This window comes from Phocoena sinus, unplaced genomic scaffold (assembly GCF_008692025.1).
Source record: "Phocoena sinus isolate mPhoSin1 unplaced genomic scaffold, mPhoSin1.pri scaffold_49_arrow_ctg1, whole genome shotgun sequence".
Lineage (NCBI taxonomy): Eukaryota > Metazoa > Chordata > Mammalia > Artiodactyla > Phocoenidae > Phocoena > Phocoena sinus.
The window spans coordinates 1-6,637 of record NW_022605669.1 but is presented as its reverse complement, the minus strand read 5'-3'; positions in this window follow the sequence as shown (position 1 = coordinate 6,637).

Below are 6,637 nucleotides of genomic sequence, written 5' to 3'. Positions count from 1 at the left end.
AGCAATTGTGAACTCTTTGTTATGCTAGCATTTTTTAACTTGAAGTATAGTTTATTTACAATATGACATCAGTTTCAGATGTATGGCCTAGTGATGCAGTATTTTTACAGATTATATTCGATTAAAAGTTATTACAAGATAATGGTTATAATTCCTTGTGCTCTAAGAGATCTCCTTGTTACTTATCTAGTTTATATATAGTGCTTAGTGTCTGTTAATCCCAAACCCTTAACTTGCCACTCTCCCTTCCCTCTCTCCACTGGTAACCACCTGTTTGTTTTCTGAATCTGTGAGTCTATTTCCGTTTTGCTATATACATTCATTTGTAATTTTTTTTTAGATTCCACATATAAGTGATATCACATAGTATATGTAAAAATCCTGAGTCACTAAGCTGTACACCTGAAAACTAATGTAATATTGTAAACCAACCAACTATATTTATAAATAAATAAATAAACAAACAAATCCATTCAGGAAGAAAAGCACCTTTGTGGGTGCTGTGGGATCTAGCACCATATGCCCAAAGAACCCTGGAGAAGTCCCGTCTATCTGTGGATCTGGGAAATGCCAGAAAGTTGTCTATGTGGGCTACGGAACCTGCAGAGCCAGGGAACCTACGCAGACCCCTCCTCTGGTGATGAGAAGGTGGGGGGAACCTGGAGAGTACTGACTTGGGCAGATTCCCAAGCGGAAGAGAGAATGTGCAAAAGTCCAGTCTTCTCCAGTGGAGATTCCAACTGCCAAAAAAACCAGTCTGGTCAAAGCAAATGCGGCAGTAAGATAAACTTTCCCCTCCCCCCTCCAGGGAAACATCTCTTGGGGCTGATCTATCCAGAGGCCACCTCTCCCACCACAGAGAAGGAAAGTGGTGAGTGAGTGCTCAGCTACCCTAGTTACGCAGGACACCGCTGGAGACCCAGAGTACAGAGGCTAGACGTCCCTGACAAGGGAGAGGAAACTTATTGGGAAAGAGGCAGATAAGCATTTCAAAGGGTACTAAAGCAATTGCTTTCAACAGGGGGTCCTCTTACAAGCCTCTGGGAGTACTACATCTGGGAATCTCCCTACTGGGTCCACCAGCACCCTCAAAAGCCCTGATTGCTAAACCCACACCTCCCGCCACTCTTCGGGGGCTCCTTGTTTGAGCTTCCACCTGCAGCACCCAAGGGAGCTCTGGTAGACAGGGCGCATGTTCAGAAAACTGGCCACCTGCCATGGGCGAGGGCGCCCACAAATTTGAGCTATAGCGCCACCTTCTGGAAAACCAAAAAGAGGCTTCCAGGAGGCTGTCTGCCGAGTTGTAAGACCAGAGAAGACGTAGAAGCTTAAGAATTCTCCACAAGAGGGAGCAAGAAGAATGGAACAGGTGTACTGAGAAAGCCGCAGATAACGGACACCACCATGGAACACAATATGCCACCTGTGAAAGCACTAATGCAAAACTCCAAGGAAAGTAGAAAATAAAAATGTCATTACAAAAATAAAATAATACTTTTCCAACAGTTGAGCTCAAGCCACGACATTTTGTGATTTAGGCAGTTAAAGAATTCAAAACTGCTGTTTTGGAGAAACTCAGTGAGCTACAAGAAAAACTCAGAAATTAAATGAAATCTAAAAAAAACCCAAAAAACAAAACACACACTATCAAAGTGGGATTTTTACCAATGAGATAGAAACCATAAAAAAGAACCAAACAATTTCTGGAGGTGAAGAACTCAGTGGATGAAATGAAAAATGCAGTAGAAAACATCTGTAGGAGAGTAGAGAAAGCGGAAAATAGAATAAGTGAGTTAGAGAATAGGAATTTTGAATAGAGGTTAACGAAGAAGAAAGAATGAAAAAGAGCAAAGAAAGCCTATGTGATCTATGGAGTTCCATCAAAGGTACTAATAGTAGAATAATTGGGAACCAGAAGGAGAAGGGAGGGAGAAGGAAGCAAAATATTTATTTAAAGAAATATTAGCTTGGTGTGATGAATTGGGAGATTGGGATTGACATGTATACACTAATATGTATAAAATGGATAACTAATAAGAAGCTGGTGTATAAAAAATAAAAAGAAATATTAGCTGAGAACTTCTCAAACCTGAAGAGAGAATTGGATATGCAAATACATGAAGCTCATAGGTCACCCTATTATCTCAATGCAAAAGACCTTCTCAGAGAAACAGTACAATGAAACTGTCAAAAATCAAGGACAAGGAAAGAATTCTCAAGGCAGCTAGGAAAATTGTAACCTACAAAGGAAACCCCCATTAGAATATCAGTGGATTTCTCAGAAGAAGCCCAGGAGACTGGAATGACATATTCAAAGTGTTGAAAGGAAAAGATTCCTGGCCAAGATATTCCATCTGGCAATGTAACCCTTCAGATATGAAGGAGAGAGGCTGGGAAATTAGAGTGTCATGAGAGGTGGTGGTCATGACACTCTCACCTTGAAATACAGGGTAATGGTTGAATGAAAAAGGAAAAAAAGAAAAACAATGTAAGCATATCTCTTACATTTACCAAAGTCACTGTGAGATGAACTAAATATAATTGGGGCTTCCCTGGTGGCTCAGTGGTTGAGTGTCCGCCTGTCGATGCAGGGGACACGGGTTCATGCCCCGGTCCAGGGAAGATCCCACATGCCGCGGAGCGGCTGGGCCCGTGAGCCATGGCCGCTGAGGCCTGTGCGTCCAGAGCCTGTGCTCCGCAACGGGAGACGCCACAACAGTGAGAGGCCTGCTTACCGCAGAAAAAAAAAAAAAAAAAAAAGGTAAATTATACTGGACATATGAGAGGGTGAGGAGAAGGAAAGCAGAGGTGGAAGTGAGTTACATTCTCATGAATCATAGCAGGAAGATAATGCCTGACAATTGGGGGTCTTTTAAATTCTATATAATGTGATATTGGAGATAAACATCCTCGAGGATTAAATCTTTGTCCTAATATTATTTTAAACTCTTTGCATGGTTTCTCCTACTATGTTATGGTTGTTTTGAAAAGTTAGACTCCTTTAAGTATATGAAGTTTATTTCAGTATAAGGTGTGTGGAATGGATTCCATATAAAAGTGTCTCCAAATGTCCGCTGTTTGTTAAAGAGGGGAGTGCCCTTTACTTCTAAGTCCCTGATGTCTATTTAGTGCCTGGCACACAGTGGGCCCTTTGGCAGTGTTAGATGAATGAACTCTATACTCTACTTCTTTTACTTGGCCACACATTTTTTTTTAAATAAAATTTATTTATTTACAGCTGTGTTGGGTCTTCACTGCTGCGTGTGGGCTTTCTCTAGGTGTGGCGAGTGGGGGCTACTCTTGTTGTGGAGCACAGGCTCTAGGCACGTGGGCTTCAGTAGTTGTGGCACACGGGTTCCGTAGTTTGTGGCTCACAGGCTCTAGAGCGCAGGCTCAGTAGTTGTGGTGCATGGGCTTAGTTGCTCTGCGGCAATGTGAGATCTTCCCAGTTCAGGGATCGAACCCATGTCCCCTGCATTGGCAGGCGGATTCTTAACCACCACTGCGCCACCAGGGAAGCCCTTGGCCACACATCTTATTCAGTAGCAGTATCACACTGTTGAAGCATTTAAACTTTGCCGCTGTTGGAGCAGAAAAACTTTCCCCCTCTATCCTCTTAGAGTCTTTGACTGGAGCTTACAAAAAAGACAGACCAAAGGCAAATTACCAGGAGAAAGGATTATACACAGGACCTAACAAAAGTATAACTTGCTAAATGATTAAAGTTACAGGCTTGTATACTCAACTTAGTAGGGGGAGGGGGTAGGGAGAAAAGGCTTCTATGCGAAGAACAATGGCTTTCTTTGGGAAAGACAGATAAATTAAGAGAAGAAACTGGAGATGAGAAAGTTTGCAATAATGTTTGTGCAGATGTGAGTGGTCTTTCCACCTTCTTCAGGCTATAACACTGCGGGACAAGAGAATTACAGTAATAGGTTTACTCACCTTTGCCTCTTTGGGAGTAGACTCTCCCCAAGTGGGAGTTTCCGGCAGCCTTACTTACCAGAATTTTCTGCTGTGAGTCAGACAAGGGAAGCTCTGAGAAGTCGTTCTGCATCTGTTGCATCTCAATGTCTTCCCTTTGAAATCATCTTTCTACCAACTCTTGGGTTTTGAGCGGGTCCCCAACACAACCAACTAAAACGCTCCACAACAGCTTAAGCCAGTTCATTCCATCTTGTGTGGTTGGCCCTTCAAAAGTTAATGTAGGGGCTTCCCTGGTGGCACAGTGGTTAAGAATCCACCTGCCAATGCAGGGGACACGGGTTCGAGCCCTGGTCCGGGAAGTTCCCACATGCCACGAAGCAATGAAGTCCGTGTGCCACAACTATTGAGCCTGCGCTCTAGAGCCCGCGAGCCACAGCTACTGAGCCCACGTGCCTACAGCCCATGCTCCGCAACCAGAGAAGCCGCTGCAATGAGAAGCCCGTGCACTTCAATGAAGAGTAGCCCCCACTCGCCTCAACTAGAGAAAGCCTGCGTGGAGCAGCGAAGACCCAACGCAGCCAAAAATTAAAAAAAATAAAAGTTAATGTAACAGTCAACCATGACAGTTAAATCCCAGGTTGGTGCCCAGTGTTTTAGCATGTGTGTTATTTGACGCATGTCATAATCCTGTCAAGCCTCCACCAGCAGCCACCCAGCTGCAACACTCCCCTCTCACTCCCAGGTTTTTCCTTCCTTACCTCTTACATCCTATTTCCCTTCCCTGCCTGGGTTCTCAGCTCTCCAGCAGAAGGGGCCCTTGAAGAAGAGGACTAAGTCGCACTCCCCTTTATCTTCTTCCATCCCTTTGTGCAACGCTGGATGCAGGCACCATGCTTACTAAATGTTTTTGTTGCTTGAGTTAACATCAGAGATTTTAAGCTCCCCTTCTCCTGGTTGGGGCCCAGGTGGGCTTGGGGGTTCCCCACATTTGAGTGTCTCAGGCCACGGGCGGACTGTGCAAAGTCGAGTAGCGCAAGAAGACTGGAGAGAGCAGGGTTGGAAAAAACAGTCGAATATTTTTAATAGAGGGTTATTTGTTTCAACCCAGTACATTCTCAGTAAATGTCTAATGTGTGAGGCCACTCTTTCTTGTTTGGAATCTATTCTGTAGTAGGCTGATAATATCACTTCATTGGTTTTCCTTTTTTCAGTTTACTGAAGTATGATTCACAAAACTGTATATATTTGGACTGTACAAAGTGAAGATCTCTTTAAGATGTCCAAAATGATGATCTAATACACATAGACACTGTGAATGATTACCACAATCAAGTTAATTAACTGTCACCTCCCATAGCTTCTACTTGTGTGTGTCTGAGTGTTGAGAACACAAGCAGTTCTCTCATACTAGACAGCAAAAATACAATACAGCAGTATTAACTATGGTCAACATGACATATATTAGGTACCTAGAACTTTTTGTCTTTTAACTGAAAGTTTGTACCCTTTACCGATATCTCCCCACTTTCTCCACCACCTACTCCTTACAACTGCAGTTCTAATTTATGGTGTTATGAGTTTGATTTACTTAGATTCCACATATAAGTGAAATCACACATTGTTTTTCATTGTCGGATGTATTTCAATAAGCATAATGTCCTCAGGTCCATTCACGTTTTCACAAACAGCAAGGTTTCCTTCTTTTAATGGCTGACTAATATTCCATTGTCTATATATACACACTACATTTCCTTTTCCTTTTTTGTTTTTTTGATTATAATGTAAGATTTTATTTAACAGTTATTGGAAAATAGAAAATGTTATTTAAAAAAATTCCATTCACAGTTACATTCAAATTTACATGGTACCCAAGGAAAAAAATTTAGAAAATAGTGTTTAATACTTTTATAGAAGAAAATGATAAAATCAAACAAGATAAAAACATTTTGTTAATGCATATACAAGCTCAATATCAGGGACATGTACTATAAATTATTACCAAAATTGACCTACAAAGTTAATATAATTCCAATAGAAAAAATCTCAATAGATTTTATCATGAAATTTGGTGAACTTATTTTAAAATTCCTGTGTATGAGAAGATGTTCAGGAATAGGCAGGGCAGCTATGAGAAGAACTAAGAGAATTTGCTCTTCTAGATATCAAGAATTATTTTAAAGCTATAGTAATTAAAACAGTATGGAATTTTGTAGGGTTAAAAATAGATTTAATCAGACAAACTCGAGAGCTTAGAAATAGACTCTGGCTTATATATGTATATTTGGTTTATGAGAAAAGTGGCCTCAAAAATGGAAACTTATTGGAATAATTGGCTATCTGTATGGCAAGAAAGAGAATTAGATCATTGCCTCTATATAAAAAAAATAAATTCCAGGTAGATTAAAGGCTTAAATTTGTTTAAAAATAGTTTTAAAATACAAGAGGACAATTTTTGATCCTGTGAAGAAAAAATATTTAGATACATGGAAAAAAGCACAAATTGTAAAGAAAATTGATTCATTTACATTAAAATTTAACATGCCTGCATGACAAAAGGTAACAAAGCCAAACGACAAAGATTTTTTGCAACATACATAACAGACAAAGAATCTCTCCAAAATATATAAAGAACACTTTACCACCAGTAGGATAATGAGAGTAGCTAACATTTACTAAGCAGTTACTATATGCCAGGATCTGTTCTAAGTGT